The sequence below is a fragment of the Notolabrus celidotus genome, chromosome 21 (genome assembly GCF_009762535.1).
Source record: "Notolabrus celidotus isolate fNotCel1 chromosome 21, fNotCel1.pri, whole genome shotgun sequence".
Lineage (NCBI taxonomy): Eukaryota > Metazoa > Chordata > Actinopteri > Labriformes > Labridae > Notolabrus > Notolabrus celidotus.
The window spans coordinates 24,143,114-24,166,866 of NC_048292.1; the positions used below are offsets into that span (position 1 = coordinate 24,143,114).

Sequence of the window (23,753 nt, forward strand, 5' to 3'; positions counted from 1 at the left end):
CAATTATTTGCTGTCGTGCATGCGGCTAACACGAAGGCCAAATGGGCCGTTCCATAACGGTAGGTTAAGACTAAAGGTCCGGTTTGTGTAATGGCAGAACGTCCACACAGGCCCAGGTTGTCTCTGGGGTTGCATTTGCTTCTAAAAATTAATTACTACTGTTTGAGGTTTTGACCAATCACAATCAAGTATTTCACACAGATTAGTAAGAAAGCCGGGTCATAAAATGATTGAACTCATTTTGTTAAAGGGTATTTGAATGAGAAAAAATGAACGATCAGAAATGCAAGCCGCCACTTTCCTTTTAAAGATTTTAAGTCACAATGCAGGATTCATTTAAAATTAAAGGCCTTTATTAACATGGAAACATATATTTATGATAGTCTACATATTGCCACCAACTTAGGTCTTTATCAGGGCCATCAGCAATAAATATATTATTGCTATGTAATTTATTTAGCATCTTTGATTGAGTTCATTTCCACTTACCCTTTTATAAGATGAACTGAGCTCAGCAATCCTGACTATCCACAGAGCTGTTTACTGCAAAGACCCAGCGCAGCACTTCTACGATTTGTCTTAAAACATTTGAACTCTTCAGCAGTATCATCCACCGTGCACAGGACTTCTCCGCCAACCATAACTAGTTTTACAATCCTGCTTACATCCATGAAAATGACTTTAGGTTTGCTGTCTACCTCTCCCCTGACTCCATGTGAATGCAGAAAGACGTATTTCTCACATTAGTTGTTCAAGACCAAACAAAGAAAAACTAAGTTCATTGGACATTCAGCTGCCTTGGAAGTGATTCTAAACAGATGCAAAAAAAAATTCTCTCTGTAACTTGGATGTGCAAATAAGCAAGTATTTGCCATGAAGTCAAGTCAAGACACTGTCTATTGGCTTTGACACAGCTCAATGTCTTCTCACTGATTGAAGTTTGATGGACAGGGAGTGTTGGCTGTAAACTGATAGCCAGTGGTGGACAAAGTACACATCTTCATTACTTAAAGTATACAAAGTATAGCTCCTCTTGGTCAAACATTACTCCAATACAAGTGAAAGTAGCTCAGTAAGATTATTACTTGAGTTAAAGTCCTGGAGAACTTGCTTTTAAAAATACTAAAGTATTCAAAGTGCTTTTTAAAATATCTCTAAAAGTATTTTCACAAAGTATGAGTGCAGTCAAGAATGCATGGGTGTACATTCTGCTCTGTTCTGTTTATATAGAAAACATGATTTCATATCTAAAAAGTATACCATGAAATATAAACTAAGTTACTGCAAGCACAGACAAGTTTACAATGTTCTCTGTAATCAAACCAGAGTGTTAGCTACAGACCTCCACATGCTTTCTCATTCTTTATTTCAAAAACCTCAAACGTGGGTTTCAAATATGGCCGTAATGCTCAGGTATAGAATCATCATCCTTCTCAGTCATAGCCATCATCACCATGACTAAATGAACGCACTGATCTGAATATCGTTTGATCTATGCTCAACCGAGGTACGGGTACACCACTGAGACAAACCAAACATAAGTACACCAACAGTTTACGGTCTTTGGGATCTGATTTCAGAAGCAAAAGAAACTTCATCAGCTGACTTTAAAGTGAAAGTAGTGAGTAACTACAGCACTGATAGAAAAGTAGTGAAGTAAAAAGTATGATATTTATCTTTCAAATGTAGTAAAAGTAATAAGTACCCCAAAAAAAATAATACTCAAGTAAAGTACAGATACTCAAAAACTGTACTTAAGTACAGTACTTGAGTAAATTGACTTTGTTACTGTCAATCCACTGCTGGTAGCTTATCTAGAGCCAGGGTGGTCTTGCCAGCAAACCCCTATGACAGATATAGTGCATTTCGATGCTTCCTTTGCAAGCATAAATAATTCTCACCACAAACATATTGAGTTGGAATTAAAGGAACTGGAGTCAGATAAGGTCAGATCTTCACAAATCTACTCTGCTGATGTGATTTTGAAGGAGATATTGATCCCCTCCTGGCTCCGGGACGACAGGAGGACAAATATGATTAGCTAATGCGACCAGAGGAGGTATGGAGTCTACCTTTGTCGGTCACACGGGGACAAAGATAGCTGTTAACTATTTTGGGGGTTGAAAGTGGGATGCTTGGCTGTTGGGTCTCATGTCAGAGGCTTACGTTGCAAGGTTCGAGTTCCACCAGTATTTATTTATACCTAGGATGGTTATAAATGTGTTACTGTATATTATTAGAAGATGAACTCAACTGGTTAGGGTTATTGCAGAATGTTCTAGGCTCGTGAGATAGATAATATCAGCGTATTCAGTAAACCAGAGCACTGTTTGATCTGTGGGATGGAAGTCCGGGAGATTTCAGCGACATGACATTGATTATTTCTGAGCTCTAAAGGAAAGGAAACTCATTTCACTAACATCACATGCTGGATCAGCTGTTAGAAAGAGAAGTTAAAGCTATAATGTGTAACTGTTTGTATTATGGGGTCATGTGGTGAGTGTATTTTGTTATATTGCAATATCATGACAGTATAATGTAAAAGTATAAAAAGTAACAGATGTTGTATCTCATGCATTGCCCTAATCAAATAAATAAAAGATCAATTGCAATTTAATTTACAAGGAATAAGCCCAGGCTAAGAATTAGTTCAAGATGTAAACATCTTAACCACATTAGCTTATTTGATATCCATTTCTGGAAACTGCTTTGGTTTCTTGACTCACTGATTTCCTGCAGGATTCATCTGAAGCAGCAGTATAGGCTGATGTTTTTCCAAATGCACAATATAAATCGTCCCAGGAGATAATTGGCAGATAATGGGATATGTTATGATTGTTTACTATTCAGATAATACAGTTTCATCAAATAAATAGAAACCAATAAAAGATGCAAATATTTAAGGTGGTGATATGCGAGCAGCTATTCATACCGAGAAGAACAAACTGCTGGTGAGAGAGACCAAAAAGGATGAAAAAAAAGTCCTCAAGTTTTAACCAAATACTGTATGAATATGGATGTAGTATCCGTAACGTCACCCATCGGTTTCTGAAGTGCCGTATTGGAGCACATTGTCGGTGGGAGACATATTCCTGCTGTCACGCGATTGTGACATAAAGAGGCGGGCTTTGAGCCTCCTAGCCAACAACTACAGTGTTCCCGCCTGTCAGTCAAGTCAGCTGTGCCTCTCATTGGAAGACTCGTAATCTTAATTTCTCTATCGTTGCATAATTCATCACCACGGAAGAGATGTATTGGGGATTGCATTGGCACCAAAAAAAAAAAGGAATGTCATAGTGTAGATTTGAGAACTTCAAAGTCTTTCAGGGGTAACCCAAAGCTAAAGTAGGAGTCAACGGCACTTGATGAACAGCCTTTCTCCCTGAGGGAAGACCATTTCACCAGCTCATGGCATGTATTAGAACAGTGTCCAGATCACTGCAGACGTATGCCTCCCTGTATGATGTGATCTCTACGCATGTTCACACTCGGATCTGATTGACAACATCAGTGACAGCACCCATGAATGGACTTTAAGAGTTTTGTTTGGATTCTGTTTCCAAAGATAATGTGTCGGTGTTGATTAGGGCTGTTATGTGTTAAAGATGATGTCATTACGGTCCAAAATAAACACTTAACTTCTATTTAATTGTTTGCATTTTTATTTCCCATTACCAGCCCTCGTGCTCATGCTGCTGCTTTGATGGAAATAAAACCACTGCCATGCTTTTGAATGATACATTTTATTTGAAAAAACTCCTGACAGCTCAATTCACCAGTCAAAATGAATATGCACTCTGTGCCAAACAGAATTTAAATATCACTGATATACTGTGAGTTTGTGCAACCATATAAGCTAAGCAAGCAGATGCAGATAATCAGATTGATGTCAGTGAGAAACCGCGTCTCAAAAGCTGTGAGAGTTTCATTTTGGAGCATGTGAATCATTGCAGACCTGTGGGTAAAACTAAATCAAAGAATTTGATAAACAGCGCTTGTTAAATGAGTTGTGGATGACTGAGGGACTTCCTCAGAGAAAGCAAAGCAAACTGGAACTCCTGAAAAGTGCAAATGTAGTTGCCTTAACTTGGGATCACTGGACATCAATGAGTAATCAAAATAATCTTTGAATGACTGTAGACCATATTGAGTCATTGGACATTTGTGCATGCACTAAATCTAAAAGTCAAGATCATATTTCATTGCATTCATTTGATTCACAAATCAACACACTGGTAAGAATTCATTTACATTGTTAACATGGACTTACAAACTTTTGAAATGCAAAATAATGAAATTTTAACACAGAACACACAAATTTATGCACACATAAACTAAGTCCCTCTATTTCCCCTCCCTCGTTACAGTGACACAATTACAATTTTCACTTTGTTTGAACATTTTAATTTTAAAACACATCTTGAATCCAGACTGAAATATACCACACCAGATGTCCCATAAATATTTACCTTTGTTCCCAAAAAATAATAACAAAGATAATATTGACCATGCAGATGACCCAAGCTGTGCAGTAACTGACTAACAGCACGTGTTCCCTGTTTTCTGCAAACCTTTTGGGACACGTGCACGTCATGGCGGTGGTCCCACCAACCCTGCCGACCGTTGGACTGTTTGGGTTTGTTGCAGCTCGACCCTGACAGCAGGAGAGCCGCGGAGGGGGGGCTCCTTTCATGAGCATGTGCATGTCAACAGCAGCCTTAGCCACCAACAAACCTGCCCTCAATCCCATTAGTGAGCAGGGGCCAGAAAAATTAGACATCGGAAAAACACATTGCATAATACATTATGTAACGAGCCTCTGAAATTAATAGCTGAGGCAGAGAAGCAGAAGAATCAGGAAATTATGTCGTGGCCTCTCAGTATTGTGTTGTTGTCCTGGCATGAGGGGCACACAGGAGGGCTCAGAGGTTCACAGGAATCTTAACTGCTTATTACAGCTAGTCAGCTTCAGTTAAAACCTAACAGCATGCATCAACTGTCCTTTAAAAATGATGCATGATTATTTGCTAACAGCCTCTGAACAGAATGAGCCAGATTAGGATCCCTTAACACTTTAACACTAACATGATTGGCATGGATATTCAATGATGGAAGCAATTAGAGGCGCACGTGAGAGGGAAACTTGCATTGTGTGGCAGTATTGTTCAATGTTGCGATGACGTTATGACGTGTCATAAAAACAAGTACTGAAGAGTTCATATTCACTGTGGCAAAGCTTCCTGAATCAGACATGAATCAACCCAAAGGGCTTCTTTCGATAAATCTGAGGTATTCATACCCGGTGAGAATGAATATCCGTGTTTTCTTTTTCTTTTTGCAACTCAGGCTGTCTTTACTGATGTTGTTATTACATCTACATGATCATAACATAATGTCAATGAAAAAAAAAAGTTGTTGTGAAGTGATTGTTGAAATTTTATTCTGCAAAAAGTTAGCCAATACCAGAATGGACCATAGACTGTATAGGAAGATGGATGACAAGACTGTCCCACAAAGGTAAGGCCAAAATGTGGGGAGTTCCCTAATACTGACGGGCTGTAGTAAAGGTCACAAAGCCCCTCCCCTCAAACTGATCAGATTAAACATGAGTCAAAAAATGTGAAATAAAAACCTCCTGTTTTAATAAGTCATTGTGCTGATTTCTGCCTTCAGTGTTCATTTTTCTGAGAAGTTGCTTTCATTAGCTTCTACATGCTTCAAAGTAGGGTATGACGTCATTATTGACAACTGTGTTGAGAAATGCAGCTCCTGTGTGCGCCAGATCAGCAGAGTAGAGGTTGAACACAAGAGTCATTGAACCTTTAATAACTGCGAGTCTACTTCAAACTGACACAAGACACAAGACGTTGTTCTGCCGTGGACAATGCTCCAAAATGAGGCAAAAATAATAATAAATAGGGATGTGGAACAGGCTGAGAGTGGCAGCTTTTCTCCGTCATTAAGTCATAATCCTGCCTTTAAAGAAAAGGGCTGTATGCTGTTGAGTATGTACATCTTATGGAGGCTGGTTTACTTGAATAGACAGCGAGTGACAAGCAGAGGTTGGGGGATGAGACTCCAAGTGAATTGGTTGGAGACATTGGGTCTGTATCTCACAAATATTAACATAGGTTAAGCTCAAATTCTGTGCCAGTATGTCAGCAGGATTGCCAGCTCCACATAGAGACAACAGGGGGTACTAGAAAGAGCTACACATCATCTGCTCAGAAACTGCACAATGTGGACTTCGCTGAACACAATTGAAATTGTGAATCCTTTTCCCGCCTAAAAAAACCCAAAATATATCAATGCAACTTATATTCTGATTAATTTGTACTTTAGGAATCACCTGTGAGTTCACAGATCACAGTTTGGTAGAAAACCAATAGGAGCTGTAATTGTTTGCTGTCTCCTGTCAGTTTTGCAGCAAACCACACCTGTTTGCAATGCATCTTGGGTAAAATATATCATGAAGCTGTGTTTTCAATCACCCGTTAATCAGTGCTGTGAGATAAACAGGATCATGGCAGTTTCTTTGTGTAAGTCTTCACATTGTTTGTTTTTAAGCTATATTTCGGGGCTTTTTTTGCCTTTATTTATAGGACAGCCGAAGAGAGACAGGAAATATGGGGAGTAGTGAGTGGGGGAAGACATGGAGAAAATGCTCGCGGCCAGGAGTCAGACCGGAGACCTCTGCGACGAGGACTATAGCCTCTGTATATAGGGCGCTAGGCCACCAATGCTCTTCACATTGTTGAAGGGCAATGACATTTCTGCACACTGACAGAAGTCAGTGATTGTTTCTGATAAGGAAGCCACAGGTTTTTCCTCATGTTGTGCTGCACATTCATGCTCAGGTGAAATCAATTTAAATTTCTGACTCCTGATATCAACACTCTGAGAAGTACAGCTGCTGCTTTGGCTCACAACAAAAAGGGAGAAGACAATGGTCAAATCATAAATCCGCTATAAGCCACACATCAAAAGTGAAGATATTCTAATTTCTTTCCACATCTGTGAGTCACAGGCAAAGAGATTGGATGGGAAAGAAAGAAGACTGAAGCAGGGCACTATGTGCATATGCTGCTGATGTGATAAACTGATGAACTGCCAAGATACAGCTTGGAACATAGTTGCATTTCTGTGATTGTCAGCTTTGTAAATAGGTCCTACTATACGCAGTAGCTGAGGCTCCTATCTGTCATGTGAAATAACTTTGTTTTAGGTCATTTTGATTTAGACTTTGGTGATATATCTTTCCAAGAAATGTTACTGACATGGAATTGACAGAAGAAACAACTCTTAGATAACTGCGTAACAAAAAAGGGTCGGGCCCTCAGCTGACCTCTTGACCTACTTGTTGGAATGTTCAAGTTGATGCTGTCTCTTCCACTAACCCTGGGTACTTCTCTATCAGCTCTGCATTGTACAAAAGACTTCTGTATGTTACTAGATTGCTGTGACAAACGTAATCTCTACATGCAGTCAAGTCCATAAATGAATGTGCTATATATGGGCTATAGTATATGGTATTTGCCAGGGTGGATGGTTGGCCTATAAAGCAGGCACTCAAGTTCAATTTACGCAACCTTACCTCTTGAGTAAGTGTTAGGAATTCAGGTTTTGAATATTAAACCCAGTGCAGACTCCTTCCTATGAATGATAAATAACATGAGATGGAATTAATGTTTTGCAGACACAATCTAAAGAAACAATTTGCAACATTATTTACAAAAAACCCTCCTTGAGTTGATAAAAATGGTAGTACAGGTGGTATTCCCAAAGACTGGCTATGCTGAGTTATCCTCAAAGACTGCAAAACATTGAAGTATAGCCTCAGTGACGTAACCCACTGGTCTTTGACGAGGCATTTTGAAGTCAAATGATGGTGGTCACCATACTGGAGATGATCCAACCTATCTTTCAATCAACCTGAAAAGTGACAAAGAGGTGGAGTTGAGACCATAGACTGTATAAATAATGGACGTAGTATCCGTGATGTTACCCATCTGTTTCTGAAGCACTGTTTTGAAGCCAATCGTTGGCGGCAGCCATATTGGAAATGTTGAACTCAACATAACTGCTGTCAAGTGAGTGTAATGTAAAGTGACGGGCTTTGAGTCTCCTAGCCAACAACTACAGTGTTCCCGCCTGTAAATCAAGTCAGTTCTGACTAAATTCACCCCCCGTACAGTGTGTGCCGATTGAGATATTAGTTATCAAGACTACACATGTTTTTTGTACCCGGCTGTAAACATGTTTATTTCTGCTGTAAAGATCGTCTTCTTTGAATTGGTGTGTATGTTGTTTCCAGTACTTCCGGAGCCAGCCTCAAGCAGACATTCGATGAACTGCAATTTTTAACACTTCTGCATTGGCTTCAATTCTCATGTCCGGAGGTTGCCGCTTGGTTGAGACAGGCCTCAAGCCTCCTGACAAACAGCTACATCACCTGTCAGTTAACACAGATATAACCCTAATGATGCAAATCGATTTACTCAGAATATCTTCAAATAAAAACTCAAGGGGAAACAAAATTCAGGACTGAAAAAGTTAGTCTTCTTGCTGATGGTCTTGTTTGATTTCATTGGACATGTAGAGGCATCAATAATAATCTCAGTCTGTTTTATAACCAGCAAAATAAAAAGAACTTAAAGGAGCTTTATAATAAATAAGTGAGATTACCTACTGTACAAGATGTTAACTAAATACGTTATGTTATTTACATACCCAAGTCTCAGTAAGTCCTTGTCGACTTCATGCATCGATGACATGTGCAGTCATTAGGGCCTTTATAGCATGGATGTTAGCATGAAGCAAAATGATGCATCATAACATGGCACATGTTCTTATTACATTCGCTCGACCACTACGTTGTTGAACCAGAAATACCTGCAGCCAGATTAGTTACTCCAAAGTGACTCTTGTGATGATGTTTTTTTTCCATGTTGTGTTGACGTGTTGGTTTAATTCAAGCTTTCATTACAATTTGTTTTGACTTCACTCTGAGTTGGTACTGTTATTAGTCTTTGAGACTGCAGGCTATTCTTAGCTTGTTTGTGCTCTCATGGTCAAAATAACACCCATCTGGATAAACATTCATTTGTGAGAGGTGAAGGGTCTTTTTCAGGGTCTGTGTTCTCTCCCTCTGACCGATGAGAACTTCTTTATACTCCAAATCAAGCAGACAGATGTTGGATTGAACAAAAACATGTACACAGCGTCTGTACATTTACCCCCCTGTGCCGTTTGTCCGTCAAACCACAGAAAAACACAGATGTGGTTATTGTCTGGGAAACAGTGGGTGATTGCACAGAGCATTTCTCTCAGACTGTGAGCTATAGAATGCGAAAAAAGAGGTTCAGTTTCTTGCGTAATTTCAGTTTGAATCCTGTCCATCAACTTTAAGTTTACTCAGTGATCACTCAAACTAGAGAAGAGATTTCTCAATGCATTTTTGTGTCATTTCTGTGCTGCTTACATAACCAGAGCTTTTGTTTGACTAGTTTGCTCAATGGGAGTCATCACCCGGTAACAGGTACTCCCCAGTCTGAAGTTTATGTAATCTCTGTTTGGCAGTGTCTGCTCATGTCCAAACCATCAAGTTCAACAGAGTTTGATCAGAGTGGGCAGGATAGCTGCCGCTGGTTTGGCTGTATGTCACTGTGTGAGTTCAATTCTTAGGGCCTATGACCATTAGCAGCGTTTTAAGTTGGGAGCACCTATCTTCTGTGGAAAACCAACGCAGTGCTGCTTTTTGGCATCTGGAAAAAAAAAAAACCTCAGCGTCAGCTGTTTTATATTGCTGCACTCACAGCGGTCTTTGTTGAAAATGGTCCCATTTTTGAACACTGCTGTGCTCGTCACTGGGACTTCTGATATCTACCTTGTAGATACATGGCAGAGGTTTCTACGGAGGACAAGCTGACCGCACTTGCTTTTTTAGGGTACAATAACCTGGTATAGATTTGCTTATATTGCAAATATACAATTTCCATCAACGTTTTTTGCATTTTCTTTGTAAAATACAAGAGAATCAAAGCAAATATGAAGTAGATAAAGAATTTAAAACACTTAATTGTACTTACCAAGGGAAGCAGGTCAACTCTCATTACCTCACAACAATAAGTGTCAGTAGGAAGCACTTTGAAATTTAAGTCATGGGCACTGCCAGCACAAAAAAAGACAGGCACAGGCCCCTTATCATGTGAAGAAACAGCAGTAACCTCTGTGCCAAGTTCTCATGTTTCCCTGGAAGTTAAATCAAAAGTCTCCTGACTCCCTCTTCTATCAAATTTGTCAACCATGGATTAAATAATGTTCAAGATGACAAGCCTCTAATTGCCTGGTACAAAGTAAAGTAGAAATAAGCTGAATAAAATGAGTTTTGCAACACATAGATGAAAATATAAAATGTGACTATAAGAAAAAGAAGCAGCAATATAATCCACTGTCCCGTGGCCGTTAGCCTCCTCTGATGCTTCTGTCGTCATGTAGGTCAAATTTAATTTCTGTCAGTTTACTGATTTCATTATCTTTATTGAGGTTAGAGGGCTGAAGTGAGGAGACTGACACTTGAAAAGGCTGATTGTGATGCACGTGAGGACTTAAGAGGTCACTATCTCACTGGCTGCAGGTCATATGCTTGAGTTGTATTCGTTGTGTGCATCTGTTGCTCAATATGTTGCTTCATTTGAATTGTATGCCACTAGTTTAATGATTGATATTCACTGTCTGATGCAAATGTGAACAGCACTGTTAAATGTTGTCAAGTTGTGTCTGCATGTGTCTTCTTTAACATTTCCTTGTTGCTGCTTCCTGATTGTCTTGCTCCGTGTATTTTGTGTCCATGGACACTTTCTCAAAAACTGTCATGTAATCTCCTTGTGTAGCTTTTAGTAATTTTTAATCATATGGTGTTATTTCTACTTTTTTTTCTTTTCTTCTTTTCTTTTCTTTTTATGGTATTTTGGTTTCTCATCTCCCTTTTTTATTTTATTTTAATTTTACTTTATCTTATTTTGTTCTTTAATCTTGATCTTTTTAGGGAGCCTTTTTAACATCTGGCAAGGGTCTATGGATGTAAACTAGCCTTTTGGCTAATTCTGGCGTATTTACAAAAATGTAAATTAATATACATGGTCCTTTTAAATGAAAATAATAATAATAATAATAATAATAATATCAGTGAGGAGGGTGAAGAGAAACAGTTGAAGGATGTCTCTGTCAGTAATCAGATACAGCTACATTCAGACAATTAAATTAAAATGTCCAGATTTATACACAACAGATCGGAAACTTTTCCATGCTGTTAGGGAAAAGGGCATTTTGAGCTGTGAGAACTGTAAACATGTGTTCAAGTTATAACCTTGAAATTGAAGTAATTAACAAAAGAAGAGCTTTTCAGGTTTACTGTGAGTAAAATGTTAAAGGTCACTAGGTTATCAGTTCTGTGAAAAAATAAAAACATTATTAGTAGAGCCATTCAAAAACGGCCAATCCTCTACGAACAACAGAACTGTCTGTTTTCTGACTCTGAAGTCATCATACAAACTTTGCTAAACACCATGTCCAGCATTACTCATCTGAAGCACTGGATACCAATTATAAAATGAAATCAATAAGATAATCCTAACTTTTATCACACAACTATGTTAGACACATTTTTAATTGCCTTACCTCTGCCAAATGAGAGTCACTGGACTGACATCATGGACTGTAACAAATGTCCCAAAGGTGCGATGATGGGAAAAAAAGTGGTCCAAATGCTGTGCCAGCCGGATTTATACCTCTGCATCAAATCTGCACTGCAGCATTCACTGTAGGTTTGCATAGCCTTATACCTACACAAAGCCTAAGTATGTAGCCTGATGTGCACCCATAGACTGTATAAATAATGGACGTAGTATCAGTAACGTCACCCATTTGTTCCTGTGCGCTGTTTTGAAGCCAATCGTCGGTGGGGGCCATATTGGAAATGCTGAACTCAACCAAACTTAGTGTGAGGTAAAGAGGCGGGGTTTGAGCCTCCTAGTCAACAGCTATGTGTTCCCGCCTGTCAGTCAAGTAAGTCATGTCCTTATTTGGGCAAAACTCGTAATCTTAATATCTTCTGAACTGTCACGTTAGAAAAAAAAATCACCCCCCGTACAGTGTGTGCCGATAGAAAAATTAGCTACGTGGACCCAAGCAGTTTTTTGAACCAGTCTGTAAACATTTTTATTTCTGCTGCAAAGGTTGTCTTCTTTGAATGGGTGTGTATGTGGTTTCCGGTGTTTCTGCAGTCAGCCTCAAGTGGATGTTCGATGAATTGCAGTTTATAACACTTTGTATGGGCTTCATATTTTCAGACCGGAGGTTGCCGCTTTTGTGCACCTCCTAAAAAATTTAATTCTGTTGCGAAATAACGCAGACAGACAGCCCTGCAATTGGTCTGCTTGGTTGCATCATACCAAACGTTCAAAAAATTCCCCCGTCCGCTGCCTACACTAATACAACAGCCGTACAACATATGACCTTCTCACAATCACCTTTCAAACTTACCCTCCAAACTGGTGTTCTACTTAAGCTGCAGGATTTCCGATCACTCCGCTGCCCTGCACCTGTGCAACACTTCAACTTTACGCTCCACCACTACCCGAGCATCCACCTGGAGGCTGCAGCTCAGGATTTTTAGGTATGATCTCATCACTACTCAATCTCTGCAAGTAAAATAAATCTGCAAGCAGTGGTGAGGCTGGAGCCCAGACACCACATTTAAACATTGTCTGATACTGCAATAAAAGTTTCAACCAACACAACATCAGGTGCCAGACTGAACTTAAAGTTTTTTTAAATGATCACAATTTGATTTTTGCTCTGACACAGGACTCACACTCATGTCTCATGGGTGCAGGTCCTGTTTCTTAGACCAATCAAACGCCTCAAACTACCACCACAGCAGACTTTCAGGCTTCACAAGATTTGTCACGTACTCTCTGAAAAGCTTTGGTTGTCGTGTAACATGTTACTTTGATTTGAAATATTTTGGTTCACAAATTTACTTTGGGTGGGACGGTTTTACACATTCTGATTTCATTTCCTTCTTCCATCTCAGGGTTTTAATTTTAAGTGTCAGATATGTAAATACAATGACAGATAAATGAAACAGAAATGTTGCCATGGTGCAGACACATCATCACATGTTGAGTTCATGTGGTCAACAGTCCTCCGTCTGAGGACTGGTGACTCATTATGTTGGACTTACTTGCTCTCAGGATCTATTTATTTACCTTCTGCCCTAAACCAAACCTGATTGCCCACAGTGTTGGAGTTTTTAATAAGTGTCAGCTGAAAGAGGCACACCCTCATGTGACACGCTTTACTGAGTTTTCCGAACTGTTATCCAAAACACGAGACATCTCCTGTTGCGTTCATGAAGCAACAAGACATTACAATGTTACATTTTCATTTAGCGGATGCTTTTGTCCAAAGCGACATACATCTGAGAGTGTGTACAACACTAACAAAGAGTAGACAGGAGGGAGACAACATTAGAAGTACCTCAAACCTCTTCGGTTGGGATCTGAGCCAGGTGCTGCCACGCAGTGAAACAGGTGATGCAAAGGTTGTTCTAGTTTATAAGACATGAGACGAGCTGTTGATAAGCAGCAGTAAGCTTTAGGAAACTCATGGACAGGAGTGGTTTTCATGGGACCACACACACTCAGAAATGACTTGCAGGCAAAGTGAACTCAGCAGATGTGTATTAGATTGACTTGTGTGTCTGTCACCGTACATGCTGGGGTGTGTTCCAGCCAGTGAGCCTTCACATGATGTGGGTTTAAATAATGGATGAATGGAGTGAGGCTGTTTAAGCACATTAAGAGCCTGCTGAGCAGTGTGTTCACCCTGCAATCTGTGAAGGTAGGAAGTGGAGAGCACTGTGTATCATCTTATTATACATCCAACAGGATATGGGGACTGTAGCAGCCAGATGCCTGCTGGCATTGAAAGAGGTGAAAACTGTGGATGGATGTTGTCAGGCCAACATCAGCTTCCTCTTTCCACCTTTGAAAACAGGAGGAGGAAATATCAGAGGACATTTTATGCAGAGTAAAAACACAAGAAGGAAGACAGGCGTGCCGTTTGGTTGTCATTGTGCTGATGTGGAAATTATTAAATAATGCTCTGATCACTGGAAACCTTTTATAAGAGATTCTTCTTTTGGTGGGATGGGAAAATTAGATTATTCTAAGAATTATTAAACTGAAATATCCCTTTAATGTTTTAGTCAATATGAGTGACAGCTGTGGGAAAAAATGTTTATTTAAGTTACTATTCTTGTTCTGTATACATATAAAAAAATCTCTTTCTGCTATCTTTTAACAGTCAAACGCATTGCTTACTCTTTTCTTTACAAAATCAAGAAAGGATTTCACAGTTTGTTGCCAACCCAATGACAGCAGTTACAGACATAAAACATTTACCTTATCATTGTCTTATACTTGTCCTCACAGGACTTTACGTTGTTAAAATGTCACTGACATACACTGATCATTAATGAGGTATTATCCTAGAAGAAAATTTTACTGCTCAAGGCTTTCTCTTCTAAGTCTCCGGAGACAAAATTGAGATTCTCACTTCAGCCTCACTCAAGTTTCAAATTGTTCTCATTGGTTTCTCATTAGTTTCTCCTAAAATTCACTAAGAGAAAGAGTTTAGACCATGATATGAGTCTTATTTGAGACTTAAATGAGAGATCTCATTAATGGCTAATTTTCTTCTCTTTTTAAAAATATATTTTTGGCCTTTTTGCCTTTATTTGACAGGACAGCTGAAGAGAGACAGGAAATGTATGGGGGGTAGTGAGCAGGGGAAGACATGCAGGAAATGGTCGACTGGACGGGAATTGAAGTGGCGACCCCTGTGACGAGGACTGTAGCCTCTGTATGTGGGTGCACTTAGACCGCTAGGCCACCAGCGCCCAAAAGAATCCACCCCTTTAATTGTAATAATTTGTGTAAATCTGGTCAGCCCTTTTGCAGCCTATATTTTAAATAAATCATCTGTCAAACCTGGTATGAAATCGCTATCTTTTGCAATTTCTCTGAAATACACTAAATCTTTGTGAAGTTGTTTTGTTCTCAAACAGACTTGTAAAGGAAGGACCATATTATGAAGTCAAAGAAGAGATCATTTGACATCTAAATAGCTGATCTTGCAAGTGGTTCAAATGTTTTAATGAGAATTGTAATTTGCAGGGCACTATAAATGTTCGTGAAAAGATGAGCTCAGGCTCTTTCTTTGCTCCATCTGAGCTCAGCTTGAGACACAAAAACTGAGTCTGACAAAAACAAATGGATGAGGTTAGATTGAGACAATTGAGAGAGCTCCCTGATTTCTCCAACTGAGCTCAAAAGGAGTCACAAAACTTGAGAAATACCTGAGAATCATTTCAGATTTTGACGAGATCTCCTTTTCAACTGAAAGGGGAGACCAAGCTGAGGCATTTTTAAACCTTTTTCTGGAGCAAGAATGAGAAACAGGAGACATAAGCTATAGTCTCATTTTGCTTTCAAACAGATCTCATTGTTGTCTAGGAGACATAAATGAAACACTTTTGAGATCTCCTCTCTAAATTTATTTTCCTATTGAATGTCTGCATTTTGAGACAAATTCTTCTGTTTTAAATACTGCTGCTTTTCCTCCACACTTCCCCTTTAAAACATAGTAATTGAAGTGCATGCGGAGTGTGGAGCCTCCTTTCTTTCCCTACAACGTGGCCAGGCGGAATGTAAACAAAGGATCCCGTCAGTACACGCGCGTAATCATTAAATAAACCCTCCTTTTTACCCGAAACGCTGCACAAACACCATGTAGCCCGAATACACATGCACACTGATTATTATTTACTGAAACAATATATCTAAGATGAGGGAATGGAATCAAATCGAACAAATTGAATCACTTCAATCCTCAATTAGAGGCAATAAATGTTTTTTATTCCAAGCTCACGTTTAAGCATTTTGTCAATGGGTTACTAAAAAAGGAGGAGTGGAGTGATTGAGAGAATTGGGAGCCCCCCAGCAGTGCTCAGCGTTGTAACACGACGCCCGTGGAGTTGCAATCATCACATGGCAGATGGAAATTTCCACTGAGTCCTTGCTTGTTAAATGGGAAGGGTCTCCAACTCTTGTCTTCACTAGTCCGTCTCCTCCTCCGCCTGCTGCAGCTGTCCACCACGCTCCAACAGCCGGTAAGACCCCTACATGTACTTTTCATTTCTACTCTACCTACATGTGCTTATGTGGTTAATCCAGACCACCATATCTGACTCTCTGGAAGCGGGTACTTTAATTGTGACTAATAAAATGCTTCTGGATGAAGCTGCTTTGAGGTTTTTGAGCCGATTTACAACATTTTACAAAACATAAAGCAGACACACTTTGTGCATGAGTTTGGTACGTTTTGAAGGCTTGCCTCTGGTTTTAATTAGCTTGCTTTTTTTTTTTATTGCATTCACTAACTCGTACATTGAAGATATGGAGCAACAGTAGCCGTGTGTGGAGGGTGTTGCCTGCAGTCAATAGGAAGCAGCGTAAAGCGCCAAACACGCGTCTTTATTTATCCAAGTGAATTACGCTTATTTTGGTGCAAGGTGATAATTAAGTGTCTGGCTGTCGCTTTAAAAATACACATTCCCCCTGAAGGCACCAGTTGATCATATGTGCTGAAAGTACTCTTTTGCATGTTGTGTTTTTTGCTTACTTTCTGTGCTGTGCTGCTTTTCCGCCTTAACTGAGAGAAAACACAAAGGCGACTGTTGAAGCCTCCAGTTGCATCATTTTTACCGCCTGGTAATGTGCATCTTAAAGTGTGTGCAACTTGAAAGTAGAAAGAAATAAATCGGGTTTATTATAAAGAAGACGTCAGTGATGGGACTATGGTTAATGTAGATCGTGGGTTTATGTAACAGCAGACAGCGTCAATGGGTGGCCTGCACAGCTCAGGGAGGACTAATAAATATGTTATGACTGCAATCACAAGCTCCAACTGTTGTCATGGACGGGTAGATAATAATGTAAAACAAATGTTTGTTTTTTTAAAACTTGATCTGATTCACAGAAACTTGTAGTTAAAGCTGAAAGACGCCCTGAGTAGTTCCTCTCAGTTTTACCTTTACGCTTTTGTCTTTGTAACACCATGCTGTGTCTTTTTTGTTTCATGTTATCATTTAATCCAGACTTTTTGTTCTCTTTCTTTCTGTTAGTGCTTGGTTATCTATTAGAAAAAGAAAATCTGAGGAATTTGACAGTACAGCACAGTATCAGTCAGTCTTGATGGGGAATGTACAAATATGTGCCTGGATGTTTTTCATGCATCTGCTCAGTTGTCACTTTCATTGCACTAATGCTTTATGTTCCTCCTTGACATAACTCCACTTTTACTTTGGCATTAAAGGCAACACACCTTGATCCTAATGATGCACAGCAGGGCGACTAAAACAAAGCCTAGGTTCAGCAGAGAAAATCTCAGTTTTGGCATATTCAGACGATGAGTTCAGTTTCTACCAGAGCTCTTCTGACTGCTAAAAATACCCAGTTGCCACACAGAGACTGTGCATTAACACTTTCAACGCCCCCACCCCTCCCCCCCTCGGGTCCCCTTTGCACCTAACTTATGTAACAGTCAAAATTGATGTAATGTCCTCCCTTAATGTAGCTCCGCCTACATCTCAGGCAAATGTTTTTTTTAAGTATCTGCAGTGGTAATAACAACCAGCTGTGTCTGTCAACCTCAGTGATAGTAAAGACTAAACGCTGCACATACACAGAGAAACTGTGTTTTCTTTAAGAAATATACTTCATAAGAAACAAACAATGAACTTGTGTGTTGCTTGACTGCAACAGCCTATTTAAGGAGGAGCTCTTATTGCACAACGAAATACTGTTTTTAAACTAGAGACTGATTTCAGATAGTGTCACAAGGCGAACGCAACCATCAACAGTGCAGTGTTTTGAATTTGATTGTACTCTTTTTGGAATCAGTAGTTGGTTTTGTCTGTCAGGCAAATTCAGGTTAGATGGGAATGCGCAATTATATTTAAGGTTAGTAAATTGGAAGAGCTCAGCTGATGTGAAACTTTAAGATTGAACATTTTTAGAACTTAAAAAAAGTCCCAGATTCCTGATATGATGATTGAATCATGATTTTTTTTTAGCTGGAATGAAAAAAAGAACCTACTTACATACAGTAACTGTTGAAGGGTTTAAAAAATAACTCAGACAGCTGCTTTAACCTTATTATAGAAAACGTGACACTGAAATATTTTCTACATTACCGCTCAGGGGGAATTCTCTAAGAACAGACTGCTGAAGCTAATAGCACCAAGAATTGTGCATCATTTGCAGCTGCTATCTTCTCCTCAAGGTCTGTTTTACAAAGCAAATTGCACAGATGATATTCAGGCACAGAAAAGCCCTAGCACCAAGTTTTGCAGCTCTGGGCAGTTTGCTCAAGCTTTGCATCTGATTTGTGATGAGGTGTTGGCATCTTCACTCTCTGCTGTGCAGAGCAGCACTGTGCACCCTCATCCGTACAACACTAAATCCTAATTGCATATATAATGAGCTGAAGAAGAAGGAAACTCCTCACATTGGAGAGGGAGATGATTCATGAGAGATACGACACAAGTTTCACACTTTATGTCCGGCTTACTTCCTGTCCTGCATAACAGGACAGCTTGAATGTGTCGAGATGGAGCCACACACACCCTGATCTGTCTATAACATCGTAAAGGTGTTATAGACAGACTTAATGGACACATTGTATTTTAATCATCCAGATGAGGGATTGTTGTCTTCCATCCATCCATTACTTTTACCGCGTCATGTCTAAAACTAAAACACTGTCGTTTTTTGACCTGGACGTCTTTTACTCCCCATCAGAGATTTTAAAGTAGCCCTCTGAGGCTGCAGGAGAGAGGCGACATCAGCAAAGGTTGAAACACCTGTCAGCAGGGCCAGGCTTGGCTGCGGGATCTCACTCCTCATTGGCTGTCAGGAGACTGAATGACACATGTAGGTCAAACCCTGCTGACCAGCTGCAGGGTTAGAGCGCTGCGGGAGCCGGCTGATGTAACTTGGAGTGCGAATGAGCCAACGAGCTGTAAGACAGATGCAGAGTCAGTTTCAAAGGAGTGGATATTGCTAACACAAAGATAAAGTGAGGCTCAACCACAAAGGAGAGACGCTGTGGGAAGTTTTCCAAAACGCTGTCAAAACAGTCACCTGAAATCTGAGAAGGTAGTAAATTGTACAATCTAATTACAGGACTATTTTTTACCTGCAGCATAACATGATATAACAACATGGAATGTAAAAGGAGGACACCTCATTCACTGGAACTTTGTGAAGTGGACTGTCAGTCCTCATGGGGAAAGTCCCTTTATTTGTCTCATGTTGGTCAGAGGTCAGAGGTCCCCCTCAGGGGTTCAGTGTCCTGCTGTAGATCCTATAAACATGGAGGGATGTTTGCAGACACAGCTGCCTTACCACTTTGTGCATTATACTGAACTTTTTTACAACTTGTTGTTGCTGCAGAAAACATGAGGTAACACTGCTGTCCAACACATCTTACATTTAAAGAACAGTAATTTCTTTGGAGGCCTCCTGAGCTCTAAGTTGCAGTAGGATTTTGATTCAGTAAGATGAATTGCATTTAAAAAGCATACATTTTGTTAAGTGAACTTAAAGTCTCTTTTAGAGCCAGGAAGACAGCATTTGTCAGCTGTGCACAGAACCAGGCTCACTGTTCCCTATTTAAAGACTCATTTTTATGTTACAGACATAGTGGAAGTATGTGACACCCAAATAAGGAAACCATCTTTCCTAATTTGTCAAACTTCTGCTTTTAGAATCACTTTTGATCTCCCTGTCCCCTCAGAAACCCAAAGTGTACAAAACCAAAGCTAGTGTTTCTAGTAATGAGAGGAACTAGTTGTCAAATAGTCAACTTCTATATAAACGTATCCTTTTTTAAAGGCATTTTTCGACCAGAGGAACTTTACCACGGAACTAGGGACTTCACACCAGAACTATGTGCGTTACCCAGGGTCTATATTTAGTTCAGGGGTAGATAATCTCCTCCCTAAAAAGCCCCTGGGGCTAGTACTTTTCAAAGGTCCTGGGGCTTTTGGGGGGCAGGGCCTGCAATGCTGAATGTGTCTGATTGGTGGATTAACCGCAGTGTTTTTATTCCGCCCGCCGTCCACAATAACATCACACATATCTGTGATTCACTTAATTTCTCTTTCTTTCATTTGTTTTTATTTGTTCTAACTTTTTTGTATGTGTGTGTACTTTTCAAAAGAAGAAGTTGTGATTCTCTTGATTTAGCAGCTTGTAACAGTAGTCTTCTCTCAGCCCACTGTGAATGTGTCTCTCCCGGGGTTACGGTTTTAAAAGTGACCCTTTAAACTGGAGACCTTCAGCTGAACGTGTCAGTGTTTGTGGAGTTTACACAGCTGTTGAAACACAGAGGGAGTTCCTTGGAATTCAAACTAGTTATATCCTCATCAGATATTTCATGATTGTCTAAAGACGTTTATGAGGGATGCATCTGGCTGAAAGTCTCCAGTCAACAGGGTCGCTGTTTAAACCAAAACACCGGCCGAGCTCTGCCAAAGCTTTTTGAGTTCAAAAGGATTTTAAAGCCGTGTTGAAACGTCTTTGCTACTCGCGCTTATCTCCTCTCACGTGTTGATTCAGTGAATCCATCTGTGATGAAATATAGCACCATCTAAAACAGCGCCAGCTGAGTCTCTTCATGCTAACAGGCTAACTGTTGTGTTGCTCATAATGATACCTGCCTGTCCGTCTGCTTCTATGGTGTCATCTGTGATGAATGGCATTCGCCTTTGTCTTACTGCCCTCTACTGGTCTGGTGGTGTAGTGCAATTACTTATTTCCCCTCCATACATTACTGGTCTGATTTGCACAATCTACCCGGGACTTCAGCCCGCGGTCGAAACGCAGACAACAATGGGGGGCACAGGGACCTTTTAGTTCAGGGTAAAGTAGTTCTGGGGGCTAAAAGTCCCCGAAACTCTTGGTTGAAATGCATCTTTAGTTTCACCACAAAAGGGTAACTAATTCTGTATTTATACTTAACATTACACTCCTAAAAACTTGTGCAAATTTGAAGGGTGAGCTGCATGGGTGTTGGGAAATTCCCTACAAGCAAGGGGACGGGGGTCTTGAAGCTCATATCATGACTGATGTGCTCTATGTGCACATGATGAAGCTGCTTCACACTCTTTTCTGCTCACAACTCTTTCGTCAAATCAATCCTGTTGTTTTCTGTGAATATGTCAAATGAAACAAAGCATTAATATCAAAAAAATAAACTGCCTCATAGTGTCAAGAGTCAGTTTCGCCTACCGTATCATTTGTTGTAAACTTCTGTGACTTCTGCAGTGTCTTTTTACATCATATACTGCCATCTGAGATCCCCTCCCTCCCATGTTAATCAAAGAAAACGAAACGAAAAGAAACATGCATGGCAACATTCAAGGTTTTATTTTTAAAAAGGGTTTCAATTTGCTTTTAATCCACTGTGAATTTTGGCAGACCTAAATGTACGCAGAAACAAGCTTTTGCTTTCAACATGTCTGCTATCTACTACCATCCAATAATCTGAGCAAGACTTTAATAAGAATCAGAACTGAAAAGTGAGCCATCATTAAACTGTAAATCTAATCCATTAGGAAAGATAATGTCGTTATAATGTGTCGTTGTCCTCCTTCAACATGGGAGCACGCCAAGCCTGACCAGTGCCAACATGTCCCAAAACGGGCCTCTGAATGATCAGAGCTTCATGGTCACTGATGCAACAGGAATGTGTTTATACCCACACTGTCCTGTCAACACACCCGAACAGAAGAGAAAAACATTTGTGTGAACACAATGTGTTCTTATCATCTATTTTACATAATTTCACTGATTAAAATGAAGTATTCACACTTACATAATAGAAGGACGAGTTTTGAACTTTCATGAACAGAGACGATTTAATTTACTGTCTGCTGAAAGGGAAAAGCTTATTTCAGAAATAAAGGCTCATTACAAAGTAGGGCATGTTCACTCTGGGACAAAATGACAGTCATATGATATCCTTAAATATCTTATCTATCTAACCAATAATCTAATTTGATCAGTTCCATGAATCTCCACATTCCCCCCCTTAGTAATAAGTTTGAAATGTGTTATGTAAATCAGCTGATTATTCTGTTTCTATTAAAGCTTGACTGTAAATTATATTGTGTATTTGTACAGTTTTAGTTTCATGGTTGTCAAGTTGGAGGTGACCTCACTACATCGAGCCAATGCTAGCCTGAAAAAATTCAATGTTACAAAGTGTGATGGTGATGCCATCTTTAGTTTACATGAATAGGCTTATCAATACTCCCCGATAAGCTGAGGGACTGCCAGAGCAAGTTCACAAACAAGGTTAGGACACCAGGCTGATGTACAAGAGGCCAACACTATATTTACCAAAGGCCAACTGGCCTTTATGTCACATGACAACAAAGAGTTTTAGTCTGTATGTTGTTTGTCTTTGGTTCCAACTGTAGTATGTTTTTATTCTAAATGTATTTTCATTAGCCTTTAAAATTAATCAATAACCAAACCCATGCAAACCTAGTATTCAGATTTATCTGGAACTCCTGTTAAAGCTGGGGTTGGTAATCAGATTTAGATCCACTTTTTGTTATACTGGTTAAAATGATTTTTATGTCCCGATGGTAATCAATACATAATGTGTTCTTAAAAAAGAGGTAAAAAAAAGCTGCTGTAAACCTGGGAAAACACCAACCAATCCCTGCCATCAGGAGCCAAATGATGAAACCAATCAAATCCTGTCCTGCCGTTCTGCCCGCCTCCTGCAAAGCGTACATTTCATGTTTGTTTGTGTTTTTAACTTTCACTTCGAGAATGTTTTGGTGTTTTCTTACCGCTGAATGAGACATGAGTTGACGTAGTGCAAAACACAAACGATGTGCTGAGGACCGGTTTTGAATCAGTCACCATCATATGGTCACGAATTAGCTGCGCTCAAGCTTTAAAGTATGATTGAAATAAAACTGAGTTCTTGAACAGGCTCGAATAGCCTTCATTGCACATATTGAAGCTAAATAATTCAAGTTATGCATACAAAACTGTATTTATACTGGTTAAGTAAATGTTACAGACAGCCTATGTAAATAAAACTGTGCTGAAATTGTGCGTAAAGAAGTCATGAGGTTGTGAATGGATTCTGAGAAATTCCCTATAGTCCTTGATGTGAGGTTGTGCTGTTAGCATGAATAAAGAGGTTACATCTTAAAACAAAACACAAAAAGGGGAAAAAACATCCTACAATTATGCAGATAATCTATTCATTGTCATTGTGTGACTCAATGCAGGAGATAAAAGTTTAGTATGATTATTTCATTTCATTTTGCCCTCACTTACTCCTCTCTGCGCTGGAGGGCTGTTATTCATTTGACTTGGAGAAACCAGCTAGTGATCTGCATTTACCAAACAGATGGAGCTTATGATGCTGATGTTGGTACGCTGGCCAAATTCCACCAGATCCGTGTCCGATCCGTCTCCAATCCATCACGGCACCGGATCTGATAGGTTTCTATTCTAGTCAATGTGTTAACTTCCACTGGATCCACTCGGTTGCGTTCCGGCTGCGTCTCTGATCAGACAGGTCGGAATGCAACG

General features: G+C 39.7%; 1 protein-coding gene across 1 annotated transcript in view; it reads left to right on the forward strand.

Moving 5' to 3' along the window:
- The first annotated feature begins 15,931 nt into the window (after positions 1-15,931).
- The window catches only part of slc38a4 (solute carrier family 38 member 4), a 46,222-nt gene continuing 38,400 nt past the window's right edge, over positions 15,932-23,753 (forward strand). Inside the window, exon 1 of the mRNA XM_034674079.1 lies at positions 15,932-16,237. The gene's annotated coding sequence lies outside the window, so the exon portion shown is untranslated. The remainder of the gene's footprint in view (positions 16,238-23,753) is intronic.